This window comes from Falco punctatus (assembly GCF_963210335.1).
Source record: "Falco punctatus genome assembly, chromosome: 4".
NCBI classification, from domain to species: domain Eukaryota; kingdom Metazoa; phylum Chordata; class Aves; order Falconiformes; family Falconidae; genus Falco; species Falco punctatus.
In genome coordinates this window covers 39,589,576-39,609,481 of record NC_137583.1, presented here as the reverse complement: position 1 = coordinate 39,609,481, position 19,906 = coordinate 39,589,576, and the positions used below count along the sequence as shown (strand labels likewise).

The 19,906-nt window shown below is 49.5% G+C and overlaps 1 protein-coding gene across 5 annotated transcripts in view; it reads right to left on the bottom strand.

The window, feature by feature from the left end:
- Positions 1-12,789, bottom strand: part of RHBDF1 (rhomboid 5 homolog 1) — a 38,196-nt gene extending 25,407 nt beyond the window's left edge. For 2 of the 5 annotated variants that reach the window (XM_080384518.1, XM_080384519.1), the window contains exon 1: positions 12,144-12,789. The gene's annotated coding sequence lies outside the window, so the exon portion shown is untranslated. Of the gene's footprint in view, positions 1-11,436; positions 11,610-11,638; positions 11,922-12,143 lie in introns of those variants that run through there. The other 3 variants (XM_080384521.1, XM_080384520.1, XM_080384522.1) reach the window with 3 other exon arrangements.
- Positions 12,790-19,906: the final 7,117 nt, after the last annotated feature.

Sequence of the window (19,906 nt, the reverse complement as noted above, 5' to 3'; positions counted from 1 at the left end):
CTTCCAGAATTTATTCAACTCATCTTTTAAATCAAGCAAACTTCTGGTATTCGTAATTGCATGTAACAAAGAGCTCCACAGCTGAAACATGTACTGGGTGACAAGCCATCTTCTCCAGTTTGTCTCTAAACCAGCCATTTCCTGTGTTCACTCGATGCCCCATAGTTCTCAGGCCTGGGCTAGAAGAGTGAACAGCTTTTCCTTGTCCTCTTTTTCCATGCCAATCCTGACTCTACAGATCTCTTCCATGCCCTTCCTACCATCCTCTCTTCCCACAAGCACAGCAGGATCCACATCCAGCTGCTCAGTCCTTGGACAGGAGCTGTTCCAGACCTCTCACTTGTGGTTTGCAGCACCTCCTAAAGTCCAGAAAATGCTCCACCAACCTTGACATATACTAAATATCTTCACCCTGGGAAGGTGGAAATGTTCATGCTTTCAAGCTTTTGTGACCTGTCATTGGGGCTTGAAACTCAGCTTCTGGGAACCGTCAGGATACCAATTCCAAGTGACACCAAGAGAGAAGTCTATTACCAAAATCACGTAAGAGCCATTGGAGACATGGGTAAGGACACTGTCTGAAGAGACTGGGAAGAGGTGGAATGGCCCCAATACTTGCCTGGACTTCTCATCCCAGTGCTGGCACAGTTCCAGTCCTGGTGCCACCACCTGCACTGCCCAGTCAGCTCAGAAGCTGTTCCCTCAGCATCACCGAACTGAGGAATCCAGCAACACAAACTCTTCTCCAGCACACAGGTTGATCACCCAGCATTTGTAAATCTAGCTTCTTCCAACTGATCAGCTGCATGTACAACTGCGGTAGCAGTGCAAAAATTATTAATGAAGTCCATTTCAATGCAAATAAACAAACAAAAGGAAAAGGTGGTATATTGCAGATATTCTGGGAAAGTCATCTTCAAAAGCTTCGTGCCAAAGCAAGGTCACAGTACCAGAACAAAAGCCAAATCCACTCTGCTGTGGGTCAGGCTAAGAAAGAGGGAGAGCGCATTAAATTCCAAAGTTGGCACATGATCAAGAAAAGCTGCTTAGTGAAATCCACTGACCCAAACAGAGAAGGAAAAGCCTTGTACAGAAGCCTGAGTATGCTCCTAAAACTGACAGGCATCTCAAATACATTCAGACATTTGCACAGTCATTTCAAGGACAAACCATCCTTCCATTTAAACAGACAACTGAAGCTACTCCTATGCTGTTTTTTTTTTCTTCCAAAGTTTCCATTTTACCAGCATTCTCATTTAAAATAAAGCTTTTTTTTCCTTCCAAAAACATACAAAACAAAAAAACAACTTCATTCAACCTTGCCACACAAACACACATCATCTACTTTCTCCAGCAACACTGCTCCCCTCCAGCACAGCGTGTGCACGTAACAGACACCTGGGCTACTCCATTGCAATCTGATCACCACACCCCATGGTCAGCCTCCAGCTGTTTTCTTCCACTTTTTAAACTCCCATCACTGTAGCAGCTGTATTTGCCATGCCTGCTTTGCAGAGCCCCAGGCAAGGCCAGTGTACCTGAAGGGGTCTGCCCATGCAGCTGTCTGGCTGAGGCACATGGGTAGGCATCCGGGTGGAGGGACAGCAAAGAAACCGGGATCCTAAATGTGTTCTCCAGGCAGAGTGAGCCAGGGGAGACAGTGGACTGCTGGTGTGCCTCTCTCTCGAGCAGGATTTCTGCTGGCACAGCAGAGAAAAGGCAGGAAGCCCAAGGAGAAGAGGAGCAGTGGGGTTTCAGTCTTGCGGCTGCCAATAAAACCATCTAGCATGGAACAGACCCAACAAGTTACAAATAATATCTCAAATACCAGGCGCAAGCCAGACCTTTAAAACAAGCCAGATGGAGGGGCTGAGGGCAGGCAGGGATGAGGAAGAAGGATCAGGCCTGTGACCCTGCACTCTAGAAAAGGCTGTTGAGGGCACAGCAACACCCAGGCTTTAGCTGAGACCACCACCATGTCTCCCCCTAAGAACTACCTCAGAAATGAAACAAGGCCAGCAGCACTGCTCTGCCAGCAGCCCTGTGCAGAGTGCTCTCCTGCTCTCCTGACCCTCACTTCTGAGCTCGGAGGAGATGCCATGAGGCTTTGCAGACCCACAGGCTGCCAAGCAGAAGGTGGGGTCAGAGCACCCCAGGCACCCCTGAGCACAAGCCTGGCAGCAAGCTAGGCAGACACGCTGCCCTTTTAGCCCTGCACAGCAGGGAGCTGGCAGGACTACCATCCCCATGCCCACTGCCCCTCTCACTGCCCTCTCCCATGCACAAGCTCTGTGAGTGATGGTAGGGACTGATACTGCCTAAAACAGCCTGCACCAAATCACACAGGCAATGGTTCCCCTGCCTTCCGCTTGCAAGCAAACCAACCTGACAGCTAGCTGCTGCCCAAAAAGCAGTCTTGCCTTACTGTAGTGAGCCACTTCAAGGTGTTTTACCAGCACAAAACTAACCCTAGTAAATTATTTCCTGTTGATCTGGCATCCTGAAGAGGCTCAGACAATTTCAGATAAGGTCTGTGCAACCTGAGAGAGGAAGGGTAGGCCCAGCTTATTCAGTGATAGCTCAGCATGATAGCAGCTGAGCTGAAACATCAAACTACAGCCTGAGCACCTTTGTCCCCCGCCTGTGTGAAACGATGTTCCTCCATCCCCAGCCCAGCAGATCAGTGCTCGGGGAAACTGCATTTGCCCCTGCCAGCACGCACACAGCACACTGAGCCCCTGTGCTCTCCTCTGGAGAAGGACCAGACAGGAGGCCTGGGGAACAACCAACCTCTTATTAAAAGACATAGCTATCCTGCAGGCCAGTGTGGCACACTGGAAAGACCTGTCCCTACCCAAACTGTATTAAAACTTTATGTCAAAGCAGAACATGGAAGAATGGATCTGAGGTGCCGAAATCCTTTACGTGGGCTTCAACGGAACAGAGGACTTTGCCTTGTAGAGAGTGAATTAAAAAGCACACAATCTTCCACCTGAGAGTTTTCTTTTCAACCTAGAAAGAGCACGCTTGAGCAGGTGGCCATAAAACCAGCATGCAAGTAGATCATGGGAAAGCAGCACGCCAGCACCATTGCAGAGCTGCGCCAGCAGGAACCCACCAAGGTGGGGAGCTTGCTATGGAGAAGGTCTTTTAACTTCTGCGGCTACCCAAGCAACCAAAGCAGCGCGGAGGGATCTCACCGTGAACCACTTCATTTAATTAACTGAGAAATACCAGTGGAAACTTCCTGGCTTGGAAGAGGCCAAGCAGACAGGAAATGGGAAGCTACACTAGCAAAAACCCAAGGGTTTGGATTCAATGCAAAGCCTTGTAGAATGATACTGGTATGCAAGAGGCACACCAAGACTGCAAAGCTTCAACTGGGACCCACTGAACTTGGAGAAAGTTCAGCTATATACAGAGCCAGAGGGTTTTAAATACAGGTAATAAAGCATCTGCCACTGAAAACCGAATGTATATGAGTCAACCTCATGAACAGGAGCACAGATCAGATGTCCCTTTGAGCAACTGATTTTCTTGATTTTCAGAAAAAGCTACAGGTCATGATGGAAATCAATAATAAACAAGTTCCTACTGGAACACCAGCATTAAAACTTTTCAAAGCAGCATCACATGGGACCCGAAAGGTATCCAGATCTGGCGCCCTTATATAGAAGACAGAGAAAAAACAGGGAACTCAGAAAACTCTCTGATTCCCATTAGTCCCCAGATCTGTAGTTCAGCTTCTCCAAATACAGGTTAAAAGATGACCCCCAACTGCAGCCTACAAACAACACTCACACAGGCAACTGACTGATCTTCAAGGTCCTTTTGTCTGCTGCAACAAAAGGCAGAATAGTAACAAGAATGCAGAAGCCAACGCTCAAAATTCAAGCTATAAAGATGTCACACCCACTTGAAAGAGATGCAAGACAAGAGAAGAAGCAGTGCCCCCAGCCCTGTGTTGCCCCCCTCCTCGTGCTGGCACGGGCATCCCTGCAGCTGTTGGGTGATCCACACTGGGAACCGACCCACATTAGCTCAGCAAAGAAAACGGTTTGTTCCAGCCCAAGCTCCTTCCCTGATCCAAGTCACCACATGGCTCCACAAACACTTGTGCCAGCAGAAGGAAAGGGGAACAAAAAGAGCAGCTGGAGCCAGACGACTGGACTGCTTCTCAAGGCAGCACAGTTTAAAGCGATCATGAAAACATGGCCAAAAACTCACACTTGCAGCACTGTAGGAAGCTAACAATTATCACAAGGGAGGTGGTGAGTTCTGCATCTCTTGAGGCTTAAATAATCTTCTGAGAAGTGCCTTCACTGCAGGTGCTGAGTGCAGCAGGAATAAAATACTACTGTACCACCAGAGGCAGAGCGAATTTTTGGTGGGATCAAAACATCCAAACCATCCACAGATTTCTCCAGAGCTGACAGCCGAGCCTCATGCATGGGGAGCTTCCATAGAAGGGTTCCCAAGGGATGAGTTTCCCCTGCTCATCTATGGCCTGTGGCACCCACAAAGCAAATAGGTGGAAAGGAGCCAAGTAGAGCAGACTGGACAGAGGGGCTGTCTTTTCCATCTCCTAAGCATGTGTGACCAGATGACAGAAGCAGGTTCACAGCACTAGCCAGCATGCCTGCACCCCAGAGTCCACACAGGGCCCAGGCAACAAGCGATCAGCATCCAACTCCACCTTCTAGAGTAAACCCAATACAGAACCATCTACAGCCCCTAGATACCAGATACCAGCGAGGGGAACAGTCTGAGTATAAAACATAACAAACAAAGAGGAGGGAGCAGTGGAAATCCTTCTGGAGTACTTTGGCATCTTCATCCTGTTTGTGCCTCTCCATGAACACACCCTGCAGCTTTGCACAGAGAACACCAGCCTGCCACCACATGCAACAGCCACATCTCCAGCAGCCACATCCCAATACCCTGGTCACAGCACGCCACTTATAGGCTATGTCTGGGCACAGATTGATGACAATACCTGCTCATAGCTCCAGTCACAGTATGTCAAACATAGGGTGAGAGAAGCCAGCACTGACCATCACTCCCATTCCTTAGGGAAGCTGGTAGAGTCAGCACTGCCTGGTTCTCAAAAGGAGAGGCTTCCCACCTAGAGAGCCATTACAGCTACCAGACAGCTGATGCTTCTCAGCATGCCTGTGCAGGAACCCAAGGATACTACTGGTGGTCCGGTGCCACAGTGACCATAGCCAGAATGGATAACAAGTATAATCACATTAACAACTCAAATATTAACAATTCCAATTATAAACAACTGACTGCCAGCACTGGAAGCGTATCTACAGCAGAATCACTTACACAAGCCTTGTTCTTGCATGCTACTCCAAGGCAGCCACAGCTGCCTGTTGGGTTAGCAGTGCCTGTGCTGAGCTGGCAGAGCCCTTTGCCCTGGGGTCCCCAGCAGCCTCAAAGCACAGTACTCTGCCTGGGTCTACACGTTCTTCAGCTCCTTGTTAACAAAGAAGCAGGAAAGCATGATCACAGAAACTATTTTAGTATGCATTTAACTCATTGCAACAATTAATGGGGCTGCAGAAGACCCTGTTCTGGATTTATTTTCATTACTAGTAAAACAGATGTGCTGTCAAGTACTGGCTGATCCACAAGTACCATGGACACAGTTATTGCTTGAATTATACAGCAAGGTAAGATGCACAAAAATGCTTTTGTCAGCGAAGCCATGACCCCACATAAGAAAACAAAAGACAAACCCAACAAAATCCTGCCACTGTATTTTAACAAAGGTACAATTTTTCACTGGAATTGTGCATTTTAAGTTTTTTCCACCAGCCCTCATATGCATCACAAGTACTGTAAGTGTTCGGGACAAGGAAAGCTAGGAACACAACACTGGTACGACTCTCAAGACAGCAGTAAACACTGGCTCTGGTTGCTTTTGGAATAGCTGCTGCCAGTGCACCCACCTCAAGAGCAATTTTCTTGGTAAAGTAATGCCTCTTAGTGATTACAGCATTGTTCGTTTAGAAAATATGACATCAATAAACAATCAATGGAAAAGCAACTGCCAAAACTAGCAAGTTCCCCTAAAAAGATCACAATACTCCAAACCAAGAATTATGTTAGACCAAAAGCCACCCAACCTCCACGGCAAAAGCTCTCTGTACTAAAGCAGCTAAGAATCACTGTTTGTTGTGCTAAATAAAAACGCCCCATTGGCAAATGAGATCAAAACTGCCACAAATGACAACATTTCCTATGGAAAGTTACATAAAACCATGCTGAATAGCAATCTAAAAAAATCTTAGAGGAAATAACAATAACAAACACTGGAGCCACCAGAAGACGGACTATATTCAGGAAGGATGGAAGCCGCAGCATCTGAGCCATTCAAGCCAGCTTTCTTTCCACGTTCCTTTGAAATTCAGAGCATCTTCACTCACCATCACACACCTGTTTTTTCCAACACAACCACAGTTCTGTTCACCTGGATCCAAGTGAGAGGACAAGCCTGCATCCACCAGCAATGCCCACAGCAATGAGGCTCAGTGGAGATCCTTCAAAGCAACAACTAAATAGCCAAGGACTCAGAGCAGAGCTGGTTCAGCTGGAGCTGCTCTTCCCAAGCATTAGCAGATTTAGCAAGGGACACAGAGTCTGACTTCTACTCTTGCTAGCGCTCGACAGCCAGCCACACACCATCTCCTACTTTGTCTAACTGGAAAGCAGTTGCAAGAAGAGCTTAGTCTTGCTCTGCAGGTATGTGTACACATGTGTATGTTCATGTGTGCCCAACACACCAACTCATTTATAACGCAAATAGAAACAATCAAATTCTAACTTTGTTTTAGCAAACCAAATTAAAAAACTAAGTGAACCACACTTCTTCAATCTGAGTGAATGGCACGTTCTCTCTCACTGCTCTCCCTGAAATTACAGTCCCAGAGTAGTCAGAGAATAGGAAGGTATGCTCACACTTTCTGGCAAAACAACTCACAGCCTGCTGTCTTCTACAGTTCATTTTAACGCACTGGGCTTTGAGTTTGACAGAGAAAAGTACCTCCCATGTGCTGCCTGCAACAGGGCAAAAACTCCTGAAATACGGAAACTCTAGTCATCAGTGCAGCTGCCTGAGCCCTCAAGATTTTAAAATTCAAGCTGTTATAACTTTCACTGAGTCAAAGCCAAGTAAGCGTTGGACCTGTAGAACAGTAAAAGCAGCGTCCTGCACAGCTTCAGGATGACCTCATACAGATTGTTCCTTTTTAAAGAAAAAAAACCACCACCTTCAAAGTAGGGATTGCTGCTGACCAGCAGAGCAAGGGGCTGTCTCTCAGCAATGTGGAAACAGGAAGGGGAGGAGGCGGCAAAGGTAGGCTTTCCAGAAAAGGCAAGATCAGGCATGTCTTGATATCTCTTCTCCCCTTGGGAAGGCTGTACTGTGCCAGGGAAGTGTTTTGTAATGATACTTCTTAGTTCACTGAGAAGAAATTACATTTCCTTTAATAATCGCTGTGTTTTAGAGATGCTCTGATTACTAGGGCAAGGTCTATTTGTTGCTAAAGGCCCCAGAATTTGAGAATTTGAGTATCCGCTGCTCAGGTCTACATCACAATAGTTCTAACGCTTCCAATGGTATGCAAAAAATAGCTTTAATTATATTTGAAACAAATGGTTCATCTACATAGTTGAAGAGTGCACCCAAAGCAAATTTCAGCAAGAACAAGCCTTATGTCAATCTGACATTTGCTGTCTCTGCAGCAAACAGAGCACACAACCGATGGAACTCTCACTCGGTAGCTTTAGGAGATTTAAGTTAACCTTAACATGAAGAGTAAGCTCTCCGCCTTCACCAAGTAGCAAATTGCCACCGTTTGTTATTCAGAAGGATTGACCATACTTTGGGTGATTTATTCAAAAACTCAGCTACTCATTTGCTCATTGTGACATCCCAACACACATTAAAAAAAAAAACCCCACACTTCCTCGTTCCTACTGCAGTATGGACTGAAAACAGCAAGTATGAGACATGGGATCTTAAGTGGGCTTCAACTACTCCTGGATGGCAGCTAGATGAGCAGGACCAAAAAAAGGAGCAAGCGATCAGAAACCCCTGAAGTTCAGCTAACAAGGACACGACAATGGGCAATCTCAGCACAGACACAATTTCCACTGCTCCCTGTGGAAATGCTACTCTCACAGGGTTGCCCCTAGACCTTCCCAAAGGCACAGTCAAGCCAGCCTGTGAAAACAGAGTGGTTGGCAGGCAAGTCTTTCCCACCCTATGCTGTATTGGAGTGAGGGCCTCTATGACTTCGTGCAAGCAGGCCTGGGTGGCAAGAGCACACATCACACACCAAATCAGTTTGGGGTTCTTCAAGGACACAGAAAGAGCTGCCAGCATGACAATGGGAAATGCTGTCTAACAGATTCATTTCCCTCCAAGGTTAATTCTTGCCTGTTGCCTCCCTGATCCCTTGGGACTAATATCTGCAGGACTAGGATTGTCCTTTTAAAATATTTTTCTGTCACTTGCATGGTGGGTGCTGACCTCGGAGGGGAATCACTGGACACTAGTGGAGTAAGCAACAGGTCCTCATGTTCATTCAGTTCAACTGGTTTGTCTGCTGGTTCTGAACAAGGCAAAAAATAAGCAAACCAAAAGATAAAAAAAAACCCACCAAAACAACAAACCACAAAGATTAAAAAAAAAAACCACCACTGAGAAGACCACTACCCTGAACAGCAGGGCTTCCCCTCCTTTGAAGAAAGAAACCATCTTCACTCTATTTTCCAGCGGCATTGGGACATTTTACCCACAACACAAGTCCCACTAAATTCAGGCTACAGCACACATTGAGACATTGTCACACTCTCAGCAGAGAGGATCCAACACACTTCTCTGAGCAGGCAGACAAGACATGCGTTCTGTGGGTTACTTAAAACTACAACAGGTACATACCCAGCATCAGGGAGGCAACCTTACAATAAACCAGCTGGGATCTGCACATTTCATGTCCATTTCATTCCAACTAGATGACGATAAAGTTAGACCTGGAGCCCAGCACCTCTTCAACTGAAAAGACAGGATACTAATCCACATCTCAGTTCAGGGAAAATGTTTAGGAAGGAACCCATCCTTGAGTTTTAAGTGTTTCTACGAAAATGGGTCATATACCAGCAACAGGCAGGTGGCTGCAGGAACAGCAATTAAGAGAAGTGTCACACTGGGTCACAATTAATGCTGGAACCTCCAAGAAGAGCACATGGTCTTCATGGGATGCCAAAGCATCCAGGGAAAACTAAGGAAGAAAGGGAAAACTAAGGAAGAAAGGGAACAACCACAAGGGAAGAATCCTGTCAAAGATTGTTCTGCTAGAGATACAGAGAAACACCAGGATCTTCAGCTCACAGCCAGTCTCACTCAGTGGGCAGCATCCCCAGCAGCACACGGAGTGCTCTGCCAGCCTTTTTGCTGGATACACTGAACGGAAGAGGAAAAACTGGGACTCCTGGTCATGTTTCCCACCTCAGGCCTTCAGCACTAACCAGGCTGTGTTTGCACTGCAGAGAGATCTGACACACTGAATGGAATTAAATCTTTACTAATTATATCTGAGCATGTGGGCTTTGTGCCCAGAATCAACTGTCCTATCATGCCACACTCAGCAGACCCTGCCTCTTTCAGGGCAACGTGCTGGGACTTGCTGACTACTCTCTGGGTCTGGATTCCAGAAGAACAGGACTGATGACCCCAAAAGGAATTCCTATTCCTGCCTCACGACCTCGCTCAGTTGCAGGCTCACTGCAGTCCCCACCACAAAAATTAAATGAGCCATCTGCCAAGTCCAGTGACGAGGCGCTGACCCTCTCCGAGGGACATAACTCCTGACTGAGGTGACACGTCAGGGCCATGCGCTCTCAGCACCAAGCCACAGGAAGGACGAGCTCACTAGAGAAGAGGTGCCTGCTCTGCTCTGCAGGCAAGCAGCACTCTTCACATCCAAAGCTCATCGCCCTGGCTGAAGCCTACCCAGGCACAGAGCAAGACATTCCTGAGACCGGGGCCAGCCCATGGCTTTCCCCAGAACCTGAAAAGCCAGTTTGTAGGAGATCTCTTGCAACTGTATTGCTTAAAAAAAAAAAAAAAAAAAAAAGCCTGTCATGGGAAGTCCCAGAGCAGAACTAGTTTTGTGGGAGTTGCTTTTACGCTGCGCCGCATTCACCTCCTTTCATGGGAACACACAGAATCAGGCACACCACTGACAGATGACCACGCATGAGAGACGCTTGCCTTCCAGGGGGGCTCAGGACCGATGAGCACAGAAACCACAACAAAGCTGGGGACCTGTTCCAAATCCACAGCACCTCTCGGGAGGCTGGCAGGGTCCCAGCTCAGGAATGGCACCAAACTCCCCAAGAATCCGCACACAGACAGTGGAGACCTGGGCTGCCCAGCAGTAGCCACGAGGATCTAAGGATACAAGAGGGATGCAGCAGGAGAGGGGAATGATAGCAGTTATTAGAGCAACAGAGGGTTAAAAAAAAAAACAGACAAGCTTTCAGATACACAGGGCCTTTCATAAAGTCCTTTTAACAATGAAAACTTCAAGGAAGTATCTGAAAGCTTATCTGTTTCTTCTAACTATATTAACCAATCTAACACGAGTTATCACCTCCTCTTGCAAAACCTGCACCACCAAGACAGAAGAGCTGGAGAGCAACATATATCCACACACTGGAGTGGAAATCCCATTCTCCTTCCAAGGGTCAGCTCCCCAGCTGGCCTCAAGCCAGCCCTTTTTACCGCTGTGGTCATGGCACAAAGGCAGCTACTTGTCTATGCCGGTCTGTCAGCATTACTGCAGTTAACACCCTGCACTCCTTCCTCGTCCCATGCTTCATTCAGAAGCGCCTACAACTTTGCTGCCTTGTCCCTTCCCGTTACGTGCGACTATTTGTTCCTTTACTGCAGAATACACAGCTTTCTTCCCAGAGGAAATCAGCAGCTATGGGGACAAAAACAGGAAGAAAGGAAACAACTTCCTGCTCACTCCAAGACCCGGCCTGGAGGCATCCCTGACCAACACCGAGCACCCCGCCAAGCCAACCTGGCAAGAGAACCAGCAGCCAGAACCATGCCCGTGCACAAGGACAAGCACCAGGCACAAGTCATCTGTGTTGCCACTCGCCTCTCCCGAGTTACAGGGGAGAAAAGCACAAGCTGCAACGTGCACAAGGGGCTTTTTGGCCACAGCAGGGCTAGCGATGGAGGGGAAGGACAGTCGCTCTCTGAGGAGCCTGAAGGGACTCAGCACCGAGGACACAATCCCGCAACAACCTTACTCAGGCTCCAGTTGGGCTGCTGTGATCCTCTGCTTCGTGCCAGCAGCGCATAGTGTGAAAAGTCAGTTGAGGGACTCGGTCCTGAGGAAAACTAACCTTTACGTGTAAAAAGCAGTATGTTTTCCACAAAGTGGCTGCCGAAACAGCGGTGACAGCATCAGGGGAAGGGCGGGTGGCAAACGTGTGGGAAGAGATGGGGGCGGAGGGGCCATTTCTGCTCCAGCGCGGACTTGGATCAGCTGAAACACGCCATGACCACGCGCCTTCACCTACGGCCGAAAGCACCAGGGTCACCAACCTCCCGATGTCCAGAAATCCACGGTCAAAGCTGGGAAACCCCGGTTCTCCTCACAGATCCTCTCCACAGATCCAAACGCTGCTACTTCCAGCTGTCACTGACAGGGCCGGGCTCTCCACCTGAGGTACCGGGAGGCAAGCGAGGGCTGCCCCAGCCCGCGCTTTACCTCACGACGGTGGGCGGGAAGGGGGGGGGGGGCATTTTCTCAGGGCTGACAGGGGTCGGCGCCGTCACCTCAGGGCACCGGGCTCAGCCCCGCGCTCCGCCGAGGGCCGCTCCCTGCCCGGCTGAGGCGGCGCCGATCGCGGCAGGGAACGGCCCTCGGCGGAGCGCGGGGCTGCCCCTCACGGCCGCGCCGCCAGCAGGGGGCTGCCGAGCCGCAGCTGAGGCGGCCGGGCCGCGGGACGGGACGGAGCCCGCAACTCACGTGTGCGCCGAACCCCGGGAGCACCCCCGCCTCGACCCCCACCCACCCACCCACACACCCCTCAGCCCCGGGACTCACCGTAAAGGCGGGTGGAACGCAGCGGCGAAGCGCCGCTCGGGTCGGGCCGCCCCCCAGTGCGGTTTAAGGGACCGGCTCCGCCGAGCTCGGCCCGCGGAGGGCGCGGAGACTCCTCCCCCGTGCCAGGGGCCGGCCGGCCGGGCACGCCATTCACAGCCGCGGCATGCAAATGGGAGACGGGAACCGAGCGGCGTTCGGCGGCCTGAGTCCCGCCGGGGAAGTGCCAGCGCCCGGGGCCGCGGGACGACGCATAGCGCCGCGCCGCCGCCCTGACTCACGGTGCAGGAATGCGCCGCGCCGGGCGGAAGCCACCGGCCCGCCCGCGGCCCCCGCAGCCCCGGCGTGGAGCCCCCGCCTCCACCGCCGGCGTTTTGGGGGTCGGCTTCACGGGTGGCCAGCGCTCCCTGGGGGCTGCAACCGCCCACCCCCGGCCGAGCGGGGGGTGCAGTTCCAGGTCCCGTTAGTCCCGGGCTGCTGGAAGCTGCGTTTCCCCGCAGCGCCCGGCTGCGAGAGCAGGCAGAGCCGGGGGAGCCCCGGGGGGAGAGCCGAGCTCGGCACGATGGGACACAGAGGGGCCGGGCACAGCCAACTGCCAGGCCCCTGCTGGGCCTGCCGAGGCCCCGCTGCCGCCCTCGGCGCCGGGGCTCTCGCAGGGGTGGCACACAGCTGCTGGCGCTGGCCTGGGTTGCTCCCAGTTACCTTCTCGCCCTGTCACTGTACTTTACCTGCTTTGCCTCATTCCCCTCCCCATGCTTAGCCCTGTGTTTCCCATCAAGTTCTTCACACCTCCTCCAGCCATGTGGTTAGCGTATCATCCCTTCCCTAAGCTGCTTCTTTCCTCACAGCTTCAACATTTTCCCCTTCTGGCTGGCATCCTCCCACCCCAATTGCTCAGCTGTCCTTGCCTTTGTCCTGGGACTGTTGCCGAAGATTTCTCCATCCCTCCTCTCCAGAGCGTCAGTCAGAATGTATTGTTCACACAGAGGTTTGCTAGAGCTCCAGCAAGGCCTGCAGCATGCAGGTCCCTGACCCACAGCTGCAGATGCTTTTGATATTAGTAAGAACCGGAGTGGTAGGGGGGGTGTGCGTATACCTTGCCATCTCACCGTGTCTTCCCTGCCAACCCGCAATCGAGACGAGCGGGAAACCTGTTGTTGGGGCCAGCACTCCCCACGAAGGCTGAGCTCATCGGTACCGCACCCACCCCTGCACGTGCCCGTGCACAGCAACGGCAACTACGCGTCGAAGGCAGGCCCCCAGAGAGCCCTGCTAACTGCATTGCATCTCATTAGCTAATGAGCAAATGCAGATCGGCCTCAGCTAGTCCTGGCTGAGGTGGAGACCAAATTGCACACAGAACCCCAACTGTCCGCAAAGCTTAACAGGCACAAATTATTTTCAGATGTTTCTACCACATAAACAAGGAAAAGTGTCCAGTAACGTAACAGAGCAGAGATGAAATCACAGGGCCCTTCAGCATCTCCCAGGAGGGGCACTCTGGGGCCAGAGTGTGACTCTGACCCGCCCCATGCTCGCTCAGCCTCCTGCCAACAGTACGTGCATTTTGCAAGAAAAACAAAGCTCTGTCACTGAAACATGATTTCTTGCTCCTGTATGACACTCTTGCAGACAGCACTGCTGACCCCATCCCACAAGCTCTCGTTTCCCCAGTGCTTCCCTGCCCAGCCCACAGGTCTGTGGGGTAGGATTCTTTTACCCAGCTGCAGGCATCTCCACTTAGTCGGGTAAAATCTACCCTCTTGGTCAAGAATATGCCCTCCTTGCTCCCAGTGCCACACAGGAGGGTGTTTCTCCTTCAGTGCATGGAGTCTTATCAGACTATACATGGATAAGGTTAAGTTAAGGCCAGCTTCTCGCTGATGCTCTCTTGAGCACAAGCTGGTGCACAACAGCAGTTTGGTGTTGAGGACCCACCAGTCCTGGTCCAGAGTAGGTCATCCAGCCCAACAACCTTGTTTATTTTTTCCCTCACGAATGCTTGCAGGGAGTACTTCTGTTTGAAACGCAGCCTCTGAGGGCCGCTGAAGGAGAGCTCTCTTCTGGTGCTTGTTATGTTTAACATGAACATGTGATTACATGAATTTGCTTCGTTCTTCTCTGCTGGAAACTGGAATTTCCTCCCTTCTACTTGAAACCCATGTGAACCTGTGATCTTGCCACAAGACATGGTTAAGACCCAGTGAAATAGATACCCATCAGCATGTGAGGTGCAGGACTTCTACTGCTGCAGCTCGCTTTAAACTTCTTCAAAACCGGGTGAGCCACACACCTGCCCACTTACAGTCAGGCACTGGTGGGTCTGCACCAGCTGGGAGCGGTGTGGAACAGCCCATCGGTACCTCACACGTTTGTTCAATACCTCGCCTTCACTAGCATGCCGCGGTTCTCCCCGCTGCATGCAGATTTGTATGCAATGCTCCTTGTATGCAATGATCCTGTGTCATCAAGCATTAAATTGGGCTGCACTGTATATTGATTATACACCCGAGTAGGCAAAAGGTGGTGTTGCATGTGCTTATGGCCACTGCTGGACATGCGGCACCAGGGAGCTGTGCAATGCTCCGAGCCAGCACAGCCCTTTTTCCCTTCTTAGAGCCTGCATGCATTGCCTAACAGTTATGTGAGGACAGCTGGGACACACCAGGAGCACAGAGCTCTATTTTTATCTGGATTGACAGTTATCTAGACAGATGATTTGATTTCGACCCGCTTGCCAAAAAAGCATCCCCGTATCCGGCAAGCACAGCCTTCGTGGGGGAAGCAGAGCTCCCCTTGCCTTCTGGAAATGCACGGGCTTTGCAGTGCCTCCTGCGCTGACATGAAGCAGCGGCGCAGCCCTGGCAGCTGTCCTAGCAAACAGGGAAGAGGTCCAGAAAGGACTGGGATTTCTTCTGGGGAGGATTAATAACACAGAAACCCAAAGTCCCACAGAGTTTCAAATGCAGGTGGCCTGGCCAGGAGCCAGAGAGGGAATGGCTAGGAGCAAGAGGACGGGGATTCCCCTTGGGGAACGCATTTCCAGTGCAGATCAGAGATCACCTGCCTCCCCTCACGGGAACAAACCAGGTTCCCGGGTACCAGCCGCAGGTCAGGTTATCGCCCCCTGCCTCATGTGCAAGCAGATCCTGTGGACAGAAGTGAGATTGGTACTGTGGGATCCATTCACCAGAGCTGCTAGAGAAATTCTTTCCTCTTCCTTGCTACCCTACAGCTCCGGCATGTGCAGCTGGCATTGCTGCTTTCTGCCCCAGCCTCATGCCAGGAAAAGCACCACTGGCTGCTCTGAGCATCCAGCCCCAGCAGTGCCCTTTCTACCGCAGCGCCATGGGTGCTAACAGCCCATCGATCCAGAGTGTCGGCTCAAAATGCTTGGAGTGCAGATGCCTCCTCTCCAGATCGGATGTGAGGCTGAGAATGGTGCTGCTGATCTGCAACAAAAATATTAATGCTTTTTGGAGTGCAAATGAAATAACTTTTGCTTTCAGAAAATCCCCAAAAAACCTCTACTAACAAGCAGCTATGTTGCAACTTCAATTTCTTCTAATCCACTCAATTTACATTAAGTTCAAAAACCTAACACTGGGTAGAAAGTCTTTTGAAGCCCCCGTCACCCCCAGCCACCAGCAGGCATGGCAGACACTGTTACACAGGATCACGCTGTGGCAAGGTGGGACACAGTGGTGACTTCAGCCTGGCAATTGCGTGTGCCCAGTGACGAGCTGGATGTGCTGCGGGCTGAGCTGGCGGCGGGCTCACAGGGCTGCGCACAGAGCAGGGCTGGGGTGTTAAGCAGGACTTAAAGCCCAGGGAAGAGGCCCAAAAATATAATCAAGCCCCACTGTCCTAGTCCGTAGCTTGCTCTGCCTAAACCAAGATGGATAATTCACTTCACAGGCGTGTTCAGCGAGTCTACATAGGGCTGGGGACCATAACCAGGAGATGAGGTGGGAGAGGAGCCAAAATGCTGAGGATCTGGGATGGTGATGGTACCCCAGAACACTCACAGCCACAGGAGCTGCTGCCCAGCAGAGCACAAGGATTTCACATTAAAACTCAGCCCCTTCATTTTCTGCCCAGATTAATTGCAATTGATCATTCCTAGCTCTAGCCACAGGGAATGTGTGTGTTTGTGGTGCCAGGAGGAGGTGGAGGAGTGGAAATAACATAAAAGTAGGATTTTATGGCCAGCCCTTACAGAAATATTTATTTTCAACTGTATTTCACCCAGAAAATCCATTTGGATCAAAATGGCAATTTTCATTTTGGTCAACCCATTGGGGGAATTGACAAAAAAAAAAAAAAAAATGTGTAAAGAAGGCTATTATTTCCAACGTACTTAAGAAATGTCACTGAGCAAAATAGCTTCCTTCTCTCCAGTTTACTCCAACAAAAATATGAGCTTTTAACATACATATATATATATATATATAAAAAACATACATATATGTGTGTTTCATATGGAAGGAATAAAAATGTCATGGAATAAGTAAGATGAAACTCCCAAAATATCTGTTGTGTAGCCTGAAAGACTCTTATCGTTTTCCAATCCACTATTGGCAACAGATGAAATAATATCACTTCAAAATTTCAAAACTAGATAGATTTATTTCCAAGAGGCACATAAGGACTCTTGTAAAGCAATCAAATATGGAGCATAGTCACCAAGCGTGTGATCAAACCTTGCCATCAGAAAGCAGGCATGGAAGAGGCAGAATTCAAATGGCACAAATTAGCTTTTTGTTGGTGATTTGGAATTCTGGAGTGACTGAGTTTTGAACAGTGACTTTCATTTAAATGCCTGACTTCTGCTATGGGGAATGGTGCCAGAAGGGAAAGGTGAGCCCCAAGGAGCGTGAGCTCTGTGGCCAGTAGCTGAATGCCATGGTGGTGTTTGGGGTTCCTGCTTGCCCCCCTGCCAGGGCTGGTTTAGCAGCTACTGGTGCTACACTTCCTTCTGGTACAAAGAGTTATTCATGTTGATGAAGAAGAGGTACACAAGAGGCAGGAACACAGCACATCAGCTTGACAGATGCCAAAGAAGCCAATCCTCAAAGCACTGTGAGAAATGATGTCAGGTGGACGAGCAAGATTTTGGTAGCCTGCAGCCCATAAGCGCATCCCTCCAGGCTAGCCCAGGTGGCTGCTAACCTGCTGCTGGGGACAAGCCTTGAAGGGCAACATTCAAAATTGGCAATAATGAATTATATAGTTCAGAAAGGAGAGCATCACGGAAAGGGGTTCAAACACAGCATTAGCCACAACAAAGTTCACCATCTTGTAAGTCCCCATATTAACTAAAAGGGAATTGTATTTAAAAAAAAAAAAAAAAAAAGCAAACACAACCACAAACATTTCCAGTTCAGTTCACAAATGAACTGAAGGAGTTCATAAAAAAGCCAAGGAATTTTGGTTGGTTTGTCAGAAAAAAACTACATTTTTGCAGAAAGAGCAGAGATACACTATCTCGACGTAAAAATATGAACTCAGTAATTGGAGAAAAAAATAATAATGCAGTTACTGACAACAACCCTGTAAAGAACTTGCTCAGCTAAAATAACAGGGCTTTGTGTAAATCCAGTAAATCTTTAAACAAATCTTTAAGAATAGTTTTGGCATAGGCAAGTAAAAGACAAAGTAAAAGGCTGAAATTTCAAAGTAAAATCCACTCTCCCTGTTTCAGTAACATAGATCAACTCTCCAGTAACAAATAATTTAACCATGTGATACTGTAGTTATCTCAACTTAAGGAACAATAACATTTAATGTAAAAACTATTCCAAACAATCTACTTTCATGGGTTCTGGTCTAAACTTTATCGGTCCCTCTGTGCTGCCTGGTAAATGGGAAAAGGCATGGCTGGAAAGGTGGCTCTTCTGCTTGGTCTGTCACTGCTTTGCTGGTTTGGTCCTTCTTCACTATTTCTGATTTTTCAGGTTGAAGCAGGAGCCAGGGAAGAAGAGGGGCTTACCAGCTTCCAAAGGTTTTATGAGCTCTGTCTCTGGCACATCTAGGCAGTGGCTTTGCTGTAGTATTTTGAAGACCTCAAAGAATGGAGGTCCCACCAATTCTCTGGGTCCTGTCCCAGGGCTGCACCGCTCTCACAGGGAAGAGCCCTGTCTTTGTGTGCAGCCCGTTTCCCTTGTCCCTGCTGCGGCCTCCTGCCCTTGCAGAGTCCCTGTAGCCTCTATGGGCCATGCAAGGTGGGTTTCAGCCCCCTCCACCTTGTCCTCCAGGGTAAGCAAGGCTGCTCTCTCAGCCTCTCCTCCCCAGCCCCAGCCATCCCAGCGGCCCTTCTCTGGGGTCTCCAGTTTCTCTGCCTCTCCTCTCTACTCGGGATCCAAAGCAAGGTGCCACAATGCATGTGCACTGAAACGCCAGCACTATGCAAACAGGAACAGGTTTACTCGTAATTAAACCCCATCAAGAGTGAGCCTACAAACATCTGTCAAAGCACACTGAGCTGTAAAGACTCCCCGTTTTCCTGCAGACTTTTAGGTGCAGGAACTAAAGAAGCTGCTGCCAACCTTAAATGAGGAAGCACCGGTGGAGCTGTCTCTGTCTTTCCAGACCTTCTGCAGGACGTGGCAGAAAGAGGAAGCTGCCAGCAAAGTTTTTAACCAATATTGTGTTTATGCTTGTCATAAGATGCCAAACCAGGGGAAGGCAAGAAAGGAACGAAACCCAAGAAGAAATCAACTGTTAATCTTGACTTTCACCCAAGACCCATGCACGTATTACATTTTATTACAAGCATTTCTTACAAAAGGTCTGCACTTGAAGGAAATTATCCCAGTGGAGTGACACAGTTTGGCACTAGCCAACCTACAAGTATCTGCCTTGCTTGCTTTTCTTTTTTCCTGGCACGTGAACCATTTTGAAATCATCTGGAGCTTCCTACTGCTTCAGGACTTGTGAGGTCCCAAAGCCAGTCATTCCATTCAGAAAACTCCTGAGTCAATCTTTGGAAAACTTTCGGGTATATGTGTCACCAAGCTGTCCTCTCAGAGCCTTGGCTAAGGCAGACTGTCTGCCCCAGAGACCTGTTCCCTCTTTCCCTGGAGGTGACAATTGCACCAGTGAATATGGTCAAAGCTTCAACAAGACAGAAAGCAGAAGGCCAGCCTCCCAAAGGATCTGATAAAACAGAGTGTGTCTTCATTCCAGATTGCTACAAAGTCCCTGGATTTCAAGTTGTCCACAAAAGAAAGATCTGTACAAAATATCTAAGCCTTTCCAAAAAAGAAACCCACAAATGTTTGGACATAGTCCATTTTTAATGTAACGTACAGAAACTTCTCAAAAACTGGGTGGGGAATTGTTTCAAAACAGGGCAAAACCTTCCAAACTGCTTGCTTCCAAAACCCCTCCGAGCCCTGTGGAGGAGACAGGCAGATGTTTTGCTGGAGTCCTAGCAAAATCACTGCAGGGCACACACAATCATCCAGGAAAGGGCAGATCTGGAGCTTCACTGCCCTGGTCTGATTCTTCCTGGAGCAGACAGGCTGCAGCCAGGGAGACCAGCTGGACAGGCTCCTCACTGGGCTGTGCAGCTTCCTTGAAGTAGGGGTCTCTCCTGTGCTCCAGCATCCATGGTTTAGTTCGCAGCCCTCAGTGCCAGCAAGAGAAAGAAGCTGCTCACTGTCTCGTTCCTATTCTCCCCTGAATAAAGCCTCGTAGGAAAGGGAAGGGATCATTTCATTTCTTAAAGGGCAGCTGACTCCCCTCTAAATGGCCACATTCTT